Here is a 17,866-nt window from a genome sequence, read left to right as displayed (position 1 = left end):
CAATATGATGGGAATGTGATTGCTCTGGATTGTATAGTACTTGTATTATCATATTTCGATTGCATTATCGGTATAGATATGTTAACCAAGTATCGGGCGACTGTAGACTGTTTCCAGAAAGTGGTAAGATTTAGGCCAAACATGGCAGCTGAATGGATCTATGGTAAGGGTTCTCGAGCCAAGATCCCTTTGATATCTGTGTTATCTATGACCCGTTTATTGCAGAGAGGTGCAGAAGGATTTCTGATTTATGCAGTCGATGTATTAAAATCTAGTCCAGTAGTGACAGATATTCCAGTGGTGCATGAATTTGCTGATGTATTTCCTCATGAAATTCCTGGTTTACCTCCAGTTCGAGAAATAGATTTCAGCATTTAGTTAATGCCAGGTACGCAACCAATATCCAAAGCTCCTTACAGAATGACACTTATTGAATTGAAGGAGTTGAAGGATCAGTTGGAAGATTTGATGGCCAAAGGGTACATTAGGCCGAGCGTTTCACCTTGGGGCGCTACGGTAATTTTTGTACGCAAGAAAGATGGTTCAATGCGGTTATGTATTGATTATCGTCAACTGAACAAGGTAACGATAAAGAATAAATATCCACTTCCTAGAATAGATGATTTGTTTGATCAGTTACAGGGTTCAGCTATCTATTCTAAGATTTATTTGCGATCCGGATATCATCAGCTGAGTGTACGACATGAAGATATCCCTAAGACTGCTTTCAGAACAAGGTATGGACATTATGAATTTATTGTCATGCCTTTTGGTTTAACCAATGCTCCTGCAGTATTTATAGGATTGATGAATAGAATATTCCAGAAATACTTGGATGACTTTGTCATCATTTTTATCGATGATATCTTGATATATTCCAAGAATGTGCATGATCATGCTGAACATCTCAGAATCATCTACAAACTTTGAGAACTGAAAAATTATATGCCAAGTTATCGAAATATGAGTTTTGGTTGCAGAAAGTTGTGTTTCTTGGGCATATTATTTCAGGTGATGGTATTTATGTGGATAAATACGGAGTTTTATGGGCTTAGCAGGATACTTAATTGGCCTAGACCTACATCAGTGCCATAAATACGGAGTTTTATGGGCTTAGCAGGATACTATCGCAGATTTATTCGAGATTTTTCCAGCATTGTCAAGCCTATTACGCAATTAACTCAGAAAAATATGCCGTATGTATGGACTGAAGCTTGTGAAGCTAGTTTCTTGGAGTTGAAGAAGAGGCTTACAAGTGCACCTATCTTGACGATTCCATCAGGTACATGTGATTTTGTTGTATATTGTGATGCTTCTCACAAGGGTCTGGGTTGTGTGCTTACGCAGCGAGGGCATGTTATCGCTTATGCTTCGAGACATTTTAAGCCACATGAGACTCGGTATCCTATCCATGATTTGGAGCTTGCCGCTATTGTGTTTGCATTGAAAATATGGCGACATTATCTTTATGGTGAGAAGTTTGAAATCTTTTCTGATCACAAAAGCTTAAAATATTTGTTTTCGCAATCAGAATTGAATATGAGACAACCTAGATGGCTTGATTTATTGAAAGATTTCGATTGTGAGATCAAATATTATCCAGGAAAATCCAATGCAGCTGCAGATGCCTTGAGTAGAAAGGTATGTTCATTATCCTTATCTACGATGGGTGTATCTCATATGGTAGAAGATTGTTGTATTTTTGGATTAGTATTTGAAACAGATATGCAGCCTATCCGTATTTGTGCTATTAAAGCTGAGCCAGAACTTTTGATGAGAATTAAAGAAGCACAGAAAGTGGATTAGAATATTCAAAAATCGATTGATATGGTCAAATCTGGACATCAATTCGAATATCAGGTCAGTGCCGATGATGTGTTATACATGAATCACAGATTGGTTGTTCCAAATGTTTCAGACTTGAAACAGCAGATATTGAAAGAGGCTCACAGCAGTCGATTCAGTATTCATCCTGGTGGCAGAAAAATGTATAATGATATGAAAATTCAATACTAGTGGAAACAAATGAAGTCAGATGTGACTGAATTTGTATCTAAATGTTTGAATTGCCAACAGGTAAAAGCTGAACGAAAGAAGCCAGGTGGTCTATTGCAGAGTTTATCAGTTCCAGAATGGAAATGGGATCACATTTCCATTGATTTTGTCACACAGCTACCACGTTCATCCAGAGGGTGCGATGCCATTTGGGTGATTATTGATCGTTTGACGAAATCAGCATGTTTCATTCTGTACAAGATGACGTACAGACATGATCAAATGGCAGAGATCTACGTCAGAGAACTGGTAAGATTACATGGTGTGCCTAAATCTATCGTTTCAGATCGACACCCTAGATTTACATCACACTTTTGGTATAGCTTGCAACAAGCTCTTGGTACTCAATTGCTCTGAGTACTGCATATCATCCTCAAACAGACGGACAGTCAGAGCGGACTATCCAGACACTTGAGGATATGTTGCGAGCTGTAGTACTAGACTTTGGTACTAGTTGGAAAGATTAATTACCACTTGCAAAATTTTCTTATAATAACAGCTATCAGACTAGCATTGAGATGACTTCTTTTGAAGCACTGTACGGAAAGAAATGTAGATCACCGTTATATTGGGATGATATCTGAGACGTACCAGATGTTGGGCCTGATATGATCTGTGAAATGACTGAAAAGGTGAAGCTTATACAGAAAAAAAATGAAAACAGCTCAGGACAGACAAGCAAAGTATGCGAATATCAGACGAAGACCTCTATCTTTTGATCAGGGAGACCGAGTTTTTTTGAATATTTCTCCATTTAGAGGTATAGTCAGATTTGGCAAGAGAGGAAAATTATCTCCGCATTTTATTGTTCCTTATGAGATTATCGAGAAGATAGGCGATCTGGATTATCGACTCGCTCTTCCTCCATCTTTAGCTGGTATTCATGATGTATTTCACGTCTCTATGCTGCAGAAGTATCAGCCTGATCCTTTCCATATTCTTTAGCCTGATGAAGCTGAACTTGACGAGACTCTAAGTTATTTTGAGCAGCCTATTCAGATTCTCGATTGCAAAGATAAACAGCTCAGGAACAAAATGATTCAGCTAGTCAAAGTTCAGTGGAGTCGACATGGCACAGAAGAAGCGGCTTGGGAGACTGAGTCAGATATGAGACAGAGATTTCCAGAGTTGTTTCATTGATGTGAGTTCTTATTCTGTTTTCCGTTATTTCATTATCTTATGCGTATACAGATTTCATATACAGCTTACTTATGATTTCGAGGACGAACTCAAGCCTTAGAGGGGGAGAAATGTAAGGCCCGAGATTAATTAATTTTAATCCGAGAATATTTAATTTTGAAATATTTAGAGTTTAGAATTAAATTCTAATATTCTTAAATGAATAAGGATTGAAATTGAATTAAATCTCTTTTTCGAGGACTGAATTGTAAATAGTCAAAAGTACAGGGACTAAAGTGCAAATATGCTATATATCTTATTTCCCACCTCATTATTCTCCTTTACACGTGCATAATAATCATAAAAGAAAGGAGATGCCCAGAACTTGCAAAAGATGCCATTTTTATTTTGTTAAAGCTCCGTTAATTTGTGATCCGGCCGCCAAAAATTCAAGATAAATATATATCTACGATCACCCCTCCGAGAGCTTCGTTTTGGTACAACTGTTATTGAGTTCTTTCATACTTTATTTTTATGTTGAAGATGGGATATTCTTATTTTTGATTATATATGTGATTGAGCTAGTACCGGTTACGTATTCGCAGAAGGTTCGGAAAAAGACTGTCGTTCGAATTTTATATGAATTTAGAATCAAAATTAAAAATTTATCATTTCTGATATGTTGCTGAACGTGTATATATATTGATGTTTGTTGAATATTATGGTTGGTATGGCTTGGTAGAATGATTTGGATATCGTTTGGGTTATCGGTTTTTAGCCGTTATGTCGTCGATTCAAGAAGTATCAAGATTTTGATATTGTTGTTTGTTTGAGCTGAGAATTCTTGTGTTATCAGCTAATATTCATGTCTATACACACTTCATTTCAGCCTTGTGTTTGAAGTTGTAGAGCTCGGGAAATCCAAAATTGAATCGGCAAAGAGTTCAAGAAGGTTGAAGCATTTGCGTTTGACGTTTGAATTAGAAAATTGAACAGCCTTGTGATATGAATTTGTATTGATATATTTTAGATTTGAAGCAATTTCAGACTCAACATTGAAAGGTATAAATGACAGTTAATCCAGATGGGATAGAACACTCGAAATAACTATTGTTTCGAGTATTCCCTTGTCAATCACATACTTGTTTGATTATGTGCTTTATGTGATTAGAAGCTTTTTGTTGCTTTGCTTGTTTATTTTATTAAGTGTTCAAGGTGTTCTATAACATTTAATGCATATAGATTATGTTGCATTCATCTTGAACTCCAGCCTAAAAGCATAGAGGGCTGAAAGGCCTAGAGTGCATATGACGTTTGGAAAGCTGTAGTTGAGTGGCACGGAATGTAGAGTTACTTCCAGAGCCAGAAGACTCAACCAAAGTCAGAGGAAATAAAATACTTGACTTCACCTAGAATGGGTAAGTTGGTGTTCGTTTGAGATTTTATTCCCTCGGGATACCAAGAACCAATGTTTATTTGATATCAGATTTGATAGCCTGCCATTGAAACATGCATTGCATTCATGTTTATTATAGTGCATGTTTTGTTATTTATACTGGGATTTATTCTCACCGGAGTTATCCGACTATTGCTTTGTTTTGTATGTGTGCATGGCAATAGATAGGGCAGGAGCTGGTCAGAAACGACAAGAATAACTCGAGAGAGATTAATAGCATGTGGTGATTCGGGTTTTAGCAGTTGATGTACTAGATCTTGTATCGAACATGTTAGAACACTTGATTTTGGTTTATATGTTTGATATTCGTCACTTTTTATATTGGTACATTTTGTATATTCTAGACCACAATGTTCATGTATGAATTTATTCATGTATAAATTTGTAGTGTACCAAGATGATATGAGCTATGCATGATTGATATTTTATGGTTTATTACACAATACAAGAATCAGAGGATTTCAGCCAGAAATCGTTGGTTTGTTGACCTGCGCGCGGGCAAGAGATCTTCTCGCGCGAGCGCAGGCCACTAGCGAAATTTGCTGGAACATTTCCTCGTGCGCGAGACAATGGTTAGCTGCGGGAAGTTTTGCTCGCGCGCAGGTGAGATGCCCCTCACGCGCGCGCGCGGGCGAGATGCCCCTCACGCGCGCGCGCGAGTCATTGAATAAAAAAAAATCTGGTTTTAATTACTTGAACTAGATTGTGTTATATGATGTTTAAGAATAAATTTCCCCAAGATAAGATTAGCAACCCGGGTCCCCACAAACAAACAAGCAAAAACAAGATACTCTGAATCCGACACACTTGTGAAATGCTCGATTAGGTCATATTTCTCTAAGAAGGATGAACAATCTAGTGGGAGAAGACATGTTTGATATGTCTGATATTAATTCTCTTACTACTTGTGAACCCTGTCTAAAAAAAAGATTTCCAAAATTCCCTTTAAGGGCCATGTGGAGCGAGCAAATGGACTATTGGATTTGATCTATACATATGTGTGTGGTCCACTTAGCACCACCACTAAGCATGGACATTCCTACTTCATCACCTTTACCGATGATTTCTCAAGGTATGGGTATGTCTATTTGACGAAATACAAATCTGAAGCTTTTGAAATCCAGAAATGAAGTGGAGAAATAGTTGGGACGAAGCATCAATACACTTAGATCAGATCGATGTTTTGAGTACTTGAGTGCAGAATTCCAAGAGTATCTTAGGGAGAATGTGATTCTCTCGTAGTGGACTCCTCCAAGCCCTCATCATAAGAATTCCAGAACAATTTGCGGAATCGAAATCGGATAACCGGAGCAAAAGTTATAAGGATTGAAAGATCACAAATCCAAAGGAAAAGAAAGGATCTCGGCTTCTGCTCTCAATTTCTGAATTGAAATGAAGATTTACACGTGCACATGCTGATACATCACATAATAATCTGATAACTTTAACTATATTTGCACTTTAGTTCCTCAAATCTTCAATAATTATAATTTTGTCCTCGGCCCTTATTTTAATTCAATTTCAATCCTAATTAATTTAAAAATATTAGAATTTAAATTGAAACTCTAAATATTCCCAAATTAAATATACTCGGATTAAAATTAAATGATTTTGGATTAATATTAATTAATCCCGGGCCTTACAATATTGAAGAACTATCAACCATCATATTTGATTCGATTGGACTTATATGTGTATAATGCAATCCAATAAAGAGCATTGATAATTTTTTAACCACATATTTCTTTTCTGATTTATATGTGGTAAGACACATATATTTCTGATTTTCATCAGTTATCGTCTTAGTATCATATCCATGAGAATATATGTCATTAAAACTCAACAAATTTCTTTTTGATTGTGGTGAATATAAAGCATCATTTATCAAAAATTTTGTACCATTAGGTAGCAAAAAATGTGATTTTCCACAACCTTCAATCAAGTCTACAGGACCTGATATTGTATTCACCATTGTTTTTTTTTGGTTTTAATTCCAAGAAATATATTTTATCTCGAAGAATAGTGTGCGTTGTACCACTATCGGGTATGCAAACTTCCATGGGATTATTTTCTTGTTTAGCTTTGCTCATACCGTTTTCCATTTTGAACTTCAAAATAAAATATGCAATAAAGAAAATTAATGACATTATATGAAAAATATAACATATTTCATAATACAAGAATACATGAGAAATACAGTATGTTACATTCTAGTCCCACCAATATATTAATCAATGTCCTCGAAATCATTTGAAAAATCAGCAGCATCGAAATGAGTTGAACCACTTAAATGGTTACTTGTTTCAGCAAAATTGGTCTCTTTTCCTTTTCCCTTAATCAATTCTTTATAGAACTTACATAGGTGCTCAGGGGTTCGACAAATATGTGACCAATGTCCTGGAATGCCACATCTATAACAAACACTCTCAGATCTTTTTGAGTGATTTTCATTTTTACTCGTATTTTCATGCTGCCTTTTTGGTGGGTGGTTTTTGACGTTCTTTTGAGATGAATTATTGAAGTAAATATCTCGATTATTTTCATATCCACGGCCGCGACCACGACCGCGATCATTTTTACGTCCACTTCCACGTCCTTGACCTCGTCCACGACTAAAATCTTGTCTATGCCTTTGATTTTGGTTTTCATTTTTAATTACGACATTTGCTTCTGGAAATGCCGTTTATCCAGTGGGTCGGGATTGATGATTTCTCACGAACAATTCGTTGTTCTTTTCCGCCACAAGAAGACATGTGATTAGTTCAGAATATCTCAAAAATCCACGCACTCTATACTGTTGTTGTAGAGTTATATTTGATGTGTGGAATGTGGAAAATATTTTTTCAAGCATTTCCATTTCAGTAACAACATGTTCACAAAATTTTAATTGCGAGACTATTCGATACATCGCAGAATTGTAATCACTGATTTTTTAAAGTCTAGGAATCTCAACGTATTCCATTCATCACGCGGTCGGAAGTATAACTTCCCTTACATGCTCAAATCTTTCTTTCAGCCCTTTTCATAAAATCATTGAGTCTTTTTCTGTGAAATACTCACATTTCAATCCTTCATCAAAATGTCTACGTAAGAAAATCATAGACTTTGCTTTTTCTTTTGAGAATGATATATTATTTTCTTTGATGGTATCACTTAAACCCAATGACTCAAGATGCATCACTACATCGAGAGTCCATGACATATAATTCTTTCCAGTGATATCGAGCGCAACGAATTCAATTTTTGTCAAATTTGACATGGTGGTACTAGAAAAATAACAATGTATTTTATTAGTTAATTTCTATTACTATGACAATACAAAATAATAAAAGAACGAAGATTACAAGTATGTGTACAAATAAAAAAAAATTACGTGGTAGATAATCACCGATAAATAAAAGACTCGTGAGCATTATAACCATAATAGTTATAAAAAATATTCTTAAAAACACCATCTTCTTATTCTTCAAAAAAACCGAGGAGAAAATATTTTGAGAGAAAGAGTGAATTTGGTGTGATTGAAATGAGTTTGAGTGATCATATTTATAGGGCAAAAACTAGCCGTTTTGTTACCGTTTGTGACCGTTGGGGGTAAGAAAAAAAATTATTATGTGTTGTAAAAATTTGTGATAATCATGTGATGCATACAATGATAATCATAATTATAATTGAATAATTATGTATATCATATCACATTATTATAAGGTCGGTGTCATAGACATCATTTTATATAATAACATTAATTTATACGAATATGGTTAGTATATATACATAATAAATATCATATCACGTTATTATAATATCGGTGTCATAGGCATTCTTTTATATAATAACACGAAATTATATATTAATATAGTTAGTATATATATATAATAAATATATATCATATCACGTTATTATAAGGTCGGTGCCATAGACATTCTTTTATATAATAACACAAAATTATATATTAATATAGTTAGTATATATAAATAATAAATATATATCATATCACGTTATTATAAGATCGGTGCTATAGACATCCTTTTATATAATAACACGAAATTATATATTAATATAGTTAGTATATATACATAATAAATATATATCATATCACGTTATTATAAGGTCGGTGTCATTGACATCTTTTTATATAATAAAATGAAATTATATATTAATATATATACATAGTAAAAATATATAAACAGTAAAATAAATATTCTTACTTGTTGAATATTTTTGTCTTCTCCTTGTGTTTTGGAGCGTCGGAAATTATACAGAACCTTCGAGCGGTCGTGCTGATAATGTGTTGTGAAAAATTAAAAATTTACGGTAAAAAATAAAAACTCCAAAACTCAAAATATATCAAACTCTACACATCACAAATTTTTCTATCTCAATTCAATTGTGATTTTCTACACAAATGGAGAGACTTGTTTATAGATCTCATTTAGAGATTAGTTCAAATATTAATGCATCATCATCTACATCATCACACACTAATTTTCCACATTTTACAACTCAATATTCAACATTCAACATTCAACTTTAAATGATAATAATAACATATTTTCAAGAAAATATGTTTATTTAGATAATTATTTCAATTATACCCGACAGCCGTATCCAATGAGAAAAAATATCCATATGTGGATGTCAAACAAGCATGTTATTGAGAAATGGATCTAAGATGGGTTAACGAGAAAAAATATCCACATGTGGATGTCATTAAATAATGTCCCTTAGCTGTCTGAAATTATTATTTCATATATATGCTCATTTATAATGACAATAACAACACAATTATCTGGATAGGGATGAGACGTATGACGACAATTCGTGCTGCCCCGCCTCGATGGCAGGCCGGGTTGGCTCGGCCCGAATTGATGGTGGGTTGAAAATACCCCAACCCAACTCAACCCGCCATGAGTTATGTGGCGGGTTGGGTTGGGCAGGTCAATCCGCCATAAATTTAAAAAATTCAAAAATATATGAAATTTTTTACAAAATCATATATAAATAATTATAAATGATATATATATATATATAAACCCATTAACAATAAATAAATCATTATAAATAATATAAAATTTTAAAAATAAGCAATTAAACCTAAATTATTATAAATTATATAAATCATTTAGAGCTTATAATGATTTATAAAATATTTTAAACAATATAAATTGTTTAACAATTATCAATCATACATAAAATATTTAAAATACTAATTATAATATAAATTTTAAAATGTAAAAAAAAATGGTGGGCCAACCCGCGGGCCAGCCTGCCCCGCCCCGCCTTGGCCCGTGGCCTAAACGGGTCAGCCCGTTTCGGCATGCCTCCTAACGGGCCGGCAAAAGCATGACCCAATCTGCCATTTTTTAATAACGGGGTGGGTTGGGGCCAAACCCGAATTTACGGGTCTAATGAGACGGACGTGTTTTCTTTTTCTTACGTGAGTATCCGCAGTCGTTATATTTCGGTCTGCACTGGGTAAATCACTAGACTAACACAATAACCTCCAAACTACGCTAGCCAAATAAACCGCACTAGAAAAGTCATGTACAACAAGTTAGTCCAAGAAGGTATTTGTAGAAAAATTTGAACTCTTGACCTCTGACCAAGAGTTTACCTACTCCACTAACTTGAACACCCCTTGGGGATACCCACTCACACTTGATGAGATGTGTATTTTGTTTGTCAAAGAAACTATTTTCTTTACATTAGACATGCCTACTCACACTTGATATAATTTCCACCATTTACACAGTAATCAATATTGATGCCCCTAACAATATTAGGTCTGGTCCGACCCGAGCTCATTCATAAAAAGGGTATGAGCCTAAAATATTTTTTCAAGGCTAGGGGTGTGCTCAGAGGGATGAGCCCATTTCCTTTATTAAACTCGATTAGGCACTATCTCGTAAAGGCCCAAATATTGTACTAATCCTTGGATTGTCTAAGCCCATGTAGTTGAGCCTGTATGGCCGAGCCCGTATAGCCCAAGTGAAGGTGCCGAGCCTTGAGCGTGGATCTATGGTCGAACCCAAGTATATCAATGGGCCGACCCGAGCTCATGAATCGAGCACAACCCTAAAATTGTTATATCTCGTAGACATGGTCAACACTTGAGAATATTTAGTGAAAAGAAAGAAATCTCGATAAATCCAAAATAGAGCCAAATCTACCAATACTAGAAGTCCTAGCCACCGCAATAAGTGAGTCTTACTCTCATAAGTCTCTTACCTTGGGTAGTATTGTACTCTAACAATATTCTATTTTTACAAGGTAACTAACTTCTCCTGCTCTTATAAAATACCAAGTATTTCTTATGGTTTTACACATTCATTTACTCTCTTTCTCTCCCCATATTATTTTTATTTTTAAAAAATTATTTCTTTTTTGATAGGGACTGGAATTCAATATTTTTAGCATCATTTTAACCATAATTTTGTTTATAGTGGGTAATGTAAAAAAAACTTTAAGTATAGCGATACTGAAAGATGTTATTCACAATCATTTTTTTTCCCATGTACTCCATTTTATTAATAAAATAATTTTGTTTGGTTATATATATCGATGTGTATGTATATTCTTCTAGATCATAATTAGTAACTTGATATCACTAAGGAGGTATTGGCATTATTACCACAACTATGGATCCAACCATCATTATTGGACAAAATACATGTGAGTCACGTTTAAGGACGGATTTAGTTAAAGTCCGTTTTGGGTTGTAATACACCTTACTCTTTTTTTTTTTTTTTTTTTTACTTATTTTACTTAATTAGTCCATTATAGTCTACCATTTTTTACACTCAAAGCTCAGCTTACCTTCTTAATTCTAGAACACAACTTCATTAAACAATTCAATGTAATGATTTTTTGTTATATGTATAATTATTATTTTTTGGTTAATAATATATAATTTATTATATTAAGTTTAAGTTCATGACTCCACATGAAAATTGTTTTCAGTGACGATATACCGGCACTCGATATCGAATGTTGTTGTCGGAGTAGAAAAATCGGCTAACCGCTTATGAAAAAAATACCAAAAAAATAAAAATTAATATAAGGATATCAGAAAAAAATTGTGGCTAGGAATGATGCATGGGCATTTAAGCATGGGGTGCTGTGGGTGGTAAACGGCGTCGTTTGCCACCTACAGCACAATATTCAATTTTTGTTTTGTTTTTTTTTTAAATATATATTTTATTTTTTATTTTTATTTATGTTTTTGGTTTTTTTTTGTTAAAATCTTTTGTGTTTTTTTTTTTTCCTCTTCTGACCTTTTTTTTTAAAAAATTATACATTTTAATTTTTTTAAATAACTTTCATTTTTTTTAAATATTTTTAAACACATTATGCTTAGAAAAAATAAGAAAAAATAAGTATAATAGTAAATATATAAACATTTAAAAATATCATAAATTATATGTAAATTTTAAAAAAACCAAATTATACAATTTGTATTTTTAAACAATAAAAAATAAAAATTATAAATACATAATTTAATATGAGATCTTTATTATAATAAAACACATTATACTTGACAAATTAAAAATAAGAAAAATTAAGTAAAATATTAAATGTATAAACAACTAAAAATCAAAATCAAAATCAAAATATAATTATTTATAATTTTGTTAAAACAAATTTTTTTATGGAAACCAAAAATCAAATTGAATTAACTGAAATTTTATAGAACTAAACCGAATTTCTTAAATATTGAGCACCCCTAATTTTCTTGAAATCATTAATTTCAATAGAAGTGCACTAATATTGAAATGTAAATTATAGGTCTCCTAAAAATTAATATAAATTATAAGACAAAAAAGTGATACCAGAAAATGACAAGATTAAAAAAATGATGTTTTTTATTAAGAAAATTAAAATGTACATAAAAAGGCCAAAAAATGGAGAACAAAGCCCCAAAAAGTTTAGGAAAAAAAAACCCAAAAATGTTTTAAAAAATAAAGAATTAAATATATTAACAAAAGCAAAACAAAAAGAATATTGAATATTGTGTTGTGGTGGTATAAAAAAATTGAATTTAAAAATGAAGTTAAAATCATTCCAATAACTTATTTATCAAACCCTACCTAATTTTGAATTTTAGATTTTCACAATTGTTTCCAAACACTATCAACTTTTGATTTTTCTTAATTTTTTTATAATTTATTAATTTAATCACTTTTATAAAAGTATAATCTTTTGCAAATACTCCCTTACTCGAACGTGTGGTGTCAGAAAATTATCGACTCTTTTTTGATGAAATATGGCTGACTAGAAAAATGCAAAGTTATTGTTTGACAATCCAACTTTGACAAGTTAGCGTACAAAAATTCAACTAAATTCAACTTTGTCATATGATGATTATGATTTATGATTCTCCAAAAGTGATTATAATAAAAAATTAAATGTTAAAATCACTCCAATAATTTATATATCAAACACTACCCAACTTTGATTTTTAAATTTTCATATTTGTTTTCAAACACTGCCAACTTTTGATTTTTCTTAAATTTTTTATAATTTATTAATTTAATCACTATTATAAAAGCATAATCTTTTGCAAACACTTCCTTACTCGAACATGTGGGTATCAGAAAATTATCGACGCTTGTTTGATGAAATATGACTGACTAGAAAAATGCAAAGTTATTGCTTGACAAACCAACTTTGACAAGTTAGCGTACACAAATTCAAAACATGTCAATTTACGAAACTAAATTTGCTATTTTCCTTAAAATTTTTAACACTGTTACCAAAACCTGAATGCAAAACCTCCTAGGAAAGAATCATTGTTTGATAGAATTTATTAGAGTGATTTCGAGGTTGCAAGTTCAACTTTTACCCATATTTAGCGGGCCAACACCAAGCCCAAATTAAATGGGATATTTCTAAGTCCAAACAACAATCTAGTAGGTCATCCCCAAGCCCAAATTTAAATGGGCTATTTCAGTAGCAATTTTCCGCCGGGTTCTTTTATTTATTTATTTTTAAACAAAATATAAATTTTAAAACATAATTACCAATTTATTAAAAAAACATTTTGTCTAACAAACCGAGAATGATTCCTTGAATTTCAACACTTTAATTTTTTCTATTCGCATATTAAAATCCGAGCAACATTACCCCGATCAAAATTATAAAAATTTATATGTATATATCTATAGGAAAAATTGCATACGCTATGTATATGAAATCTCGATATTGATGATAAATTTTCATAAAAAAAATTTCAATGAATTCTTTGTGTTTCAAATATTGAGCACATGAACCTCTGAAAGTATGTACGGACAAGGACGTGTGTGCTCGAGATTTGAAAACATGAAAAGTTAACAAATAAATTTTTTTCATGGAGATTTTCATTAATATCGATATTTCACAGGAGTAGTACATCTGTACATGCAATTAGACCATCTCCAACCTCTCCTCTATAACGAAAGATTTATCCATTATAAAAGAGGAAAACCCAACCCAACTCTATTTGAACTCTCCATTTTGGAGAGTGCTACATTAATTCTCCATATTTGGAAGATCACTGTAGTATTTTTTTTTCATTTTTTCATTTTAAAAATTAATTTTAGTGTTCAATTTTTTTTTATTTTTAATTTATTTGAAGTGTTTTATACTTTTATTTATTTCAATAAATAATTGTAATTTTAATATTTATAATAAACAAAATGAAAATAATGATCAAGATCATGACAAAAAAATACATAACATAATTTATTACAAACATTTATTATCGACTTTAATTTAAATTAATAAACATGCTATATTTTTGTACATAGAAATATAAAAAATTGTTATCGACTTAATTTAATACATAATTATTAATATATTATTCGATTTATTTCAAGTTCATTGAATTAATTCAGTTGAACAATACATTATATAATTATTTAATTACATATATATGTGTGTGCCTATGTTTGGAAATGAAAAAAAAAATGGAGTACATGGTAATATTTAAAGAATATAGGTTGGAGAACATTTTTGAAAGTAGATATTATTGATTTTTATTTTGGAGGATAGAAGAAGACAAAATAGAGGATTTGTATGGGATGACCTTAACCAATATTGATATTATATCCCTAAATATTCTTTTCTAAAAAAGTATAATATTTTATTAAAATAAAACTCACACATCTTGTTTGGCACAAAATTTGGCGTGTGTGCTTTCTGACGTCCTAGAAATGTCACGTGCCAAAATGATAAAATTGCGAATGTCTAACTTTTAATCAATCGATTGAGAGTCTCGATTCTACGGTCTGTTTTAATCTCTTTGGTTTAAGTGTTGAAAATTAAGAAATTTTCAGTGAAAATGACACTAGGAAATTCAATAATGAAAATCGACATTATCTTCTTCTTTAAAAAAATATATGCATAATATTTTAACAAAGGAACTAAATTATTGAAATCTATTGCTGGAAATCAAAAGAAACTAGAAAATGTAAACTTTAAGGTAGTGTTTGAGAGAACATCTAATAAGCACTTCTCAGCTTTTTCCTTCACAAAATTTCACAAAATTTTATGAAAAATAACTAAAAAATGATTTCTAAAAACTTTTCCAAACACTACCTAAATAAATCTAGAACATGGGAAAAACATTAACCTAAGAACAACAATTTGTGCTGAGATGAGACCTAGAAGCCTACTCCACTTTTAAGTTATGGGCCACGGTCCAAATCCACTTCTCCACTCTTGCTTGGTCACCGTGTAACCACTCATTCACCAAATATTTCCAATCTGATGGTCATTTCTCAAACTTATGGCCCAAAATCAGAAGCCCATCATCATGTCCACTTAAATATGTTGGGTGACGTGAAATTTCTCTTGCATGTTGGACCAAATCAAACATAATATTTTGGGGTTAAATAATTACTCCGCAGGCTGTTTGACCTAATGCGCCAATAAGCCTGAACTATCTTTTCATTTTCTTCTAGGCTTTTCTTTGAGGATCTAAAATTATAGGACTTAAATTAGTTGCGCAATCTAGGTATATCATTTGGTACAGCCCATACATTCGAAATTAATATGTTTATTGTTTCATACTAACTTAAGCGTTTTTGGTTTGGAAATGCTCTCCCCAAAGCTCATCTCGGGCACCAATCCCATATCATCAACACAAGTACATTGTACACATAAACATAAAAAATAATATTTTCAGCTTCATACTTTCATTCCCACTCATTCATTCCATGCTCATTCATAGCATGCTCGTAAAAATTTCGTGCTTGAAAAAAATTCATGCTATTTAAAAAGAAGGTAAACATGTCCTTTAACTTTTCATAAAATATCATGCTTTCATACATAAAATAAGTTTTATGAATATAAATACTTAAACCATCATGCATTATATATAGTTAGGGATCCACATACAGGGGCGTAGCTAGAAAATTTTTATCTAGTGGGAGAAATCGGATTTGTAGTCTGAATGTTAAACCTAATGAATAATACAATTTAAATTAAATATAAAGTTGTTATATCAAACCTAGAATATCTAATATTATTTTTAAATTATTCTTTCAGAAATAAACTGAAACTCATATAAAATGTGTCCTAATAGTTTTATAATTTAATTTATAAATAATAATAAATATGAATAAATATAAAAAAATATATTAAAAATGAAATATGACTAATTTATACAAAAAAATCACTTAAAAATTGAACTAACATATATATGTATGTATGTATGTATGTATGTATGTATGCATTTAGAACAAAGGCACATCAGATTTTATTTATTTTTGTGAAAATTCATTCTACAATTCATATTAAATAGACATTATCCTTCACATTCAACTATTTTCCACAATAAAAATAAAAATAACATATAAAATTTGAGTAAAAAATATCATACAAAAATGGTTGTAAGTTTGTAACCTTAATTTGAATAGTAAGCAGTCGGTGGGGACACCGGACATGAACATGACACTAATGATAGTATAATTATTTGTGAGTCAATATGCATGTGAAGTGAAACCCACACACATTGGGTCATAATTTTTTATAGTGTGGGTTGTACATGTAAAATATTTTGATGTAATTTTGGTCCATAAATATCTAAAATATGGACTACATAAATATACATAAAATATGGACAAGAGTTTGCTGGGCAAGAGCCCACTCTTCCCCATATAAGAGCTCCGTCCCTGTCCACGTAAGCCATTCTCAACGATACTATAGGCCTTAACATAGAAAAAATGGGGGTGAAAGAATTGAGTACCGGGGGGTTGGGGAGGGGAAGGCGACGGCCACGCTCCAACTTACGCGAGGGGGCCATCCGCGTGGGTTGGCAGAAACTCTGCTTGTACACACGCTCGTTCAAACTCAGACTCATGCTCACTAACCGACAACTAACAAGGAATAGACCTAAAAAAATACATCATAAGAGTTTTCTAACAACTTATCCCCATGATTTGAATCCAAAAAAACATCAAACTCAACTCAACATCAAAAGATTTTTGACTCTTTCAAACCCTTTTTTAATGCATACATGCACACAAAAAACATGTTATCCCCAATGGAATAGACATCAAATACGCTTTAAAATATTAATATAATGATTTGTACCCATGAACAGGATACCAAATCACATCAAAACTTCAAATCATCATTAAAACATATTTGTACTCTTCTTAAAAGCCTTTATACCCAAAACATGATCTTAATTCGTGAAGAATGACCTAAGCTTTATGGATACACACCATCATACATCACTTTTTCAAAAAAATTATGGTGGTTCCTATCAAGAAAAATCGTATACATTAGAACACGCACATCGATATCCAAATACATAATATTTTTTGGATAGTGGTTCAATGATTGAATAAAACTTGTCTTTTCTTGCTTGATATGAAAATCCGGACTTTGGGAATATGATCTTAGCCTTATCATCATCAAACGACACAAAAAAATATGAAAATTTAGAGAGAATTTTCGAAACATAGGGGTAGGAGAGAATGGCGGCGGCTGAAAACGTGATAAGTGATTGTGTTTTGAATTTTTAAAATATGACGCTAACTTGTCAGACAACTTATGGGCCGAAAGCTGGCCCATAAATTTAAAATACATTCTTTTAAAATACTCCCATTCTTAATCTTTTAAAATTAACTACCATGCACAATATGAAATCTCCACATTAACATATTTTGATTTAAAATTTTGTAAACCTTACCGATAAGTTAGTCCTGATTCTCTTCATCATCGAAAATAAATTCATACCAGAAAAACATCAAA

The sequence above is a fragment of the Henckelia pumila genome, chromosome 2 (assembly GCF_033568475.1).
Source record: "Henckelia pumila isolate YLH828 chromosome 2, ASM3356847v2, whole genome shotgun sequence".
In the NCBI taxonomy this organism is placed as follows: Eukaryota; Viridiplantae; Streptophyta; class Magnoliopsida; order Lamiales; family Gesneriaceae; genus Henckelia; species Henckelia pumila.
The sequence above is the reverse complement of the archived record's forward strand: the minus strand, read 5'-3'. Positions refer to the sequence as shown.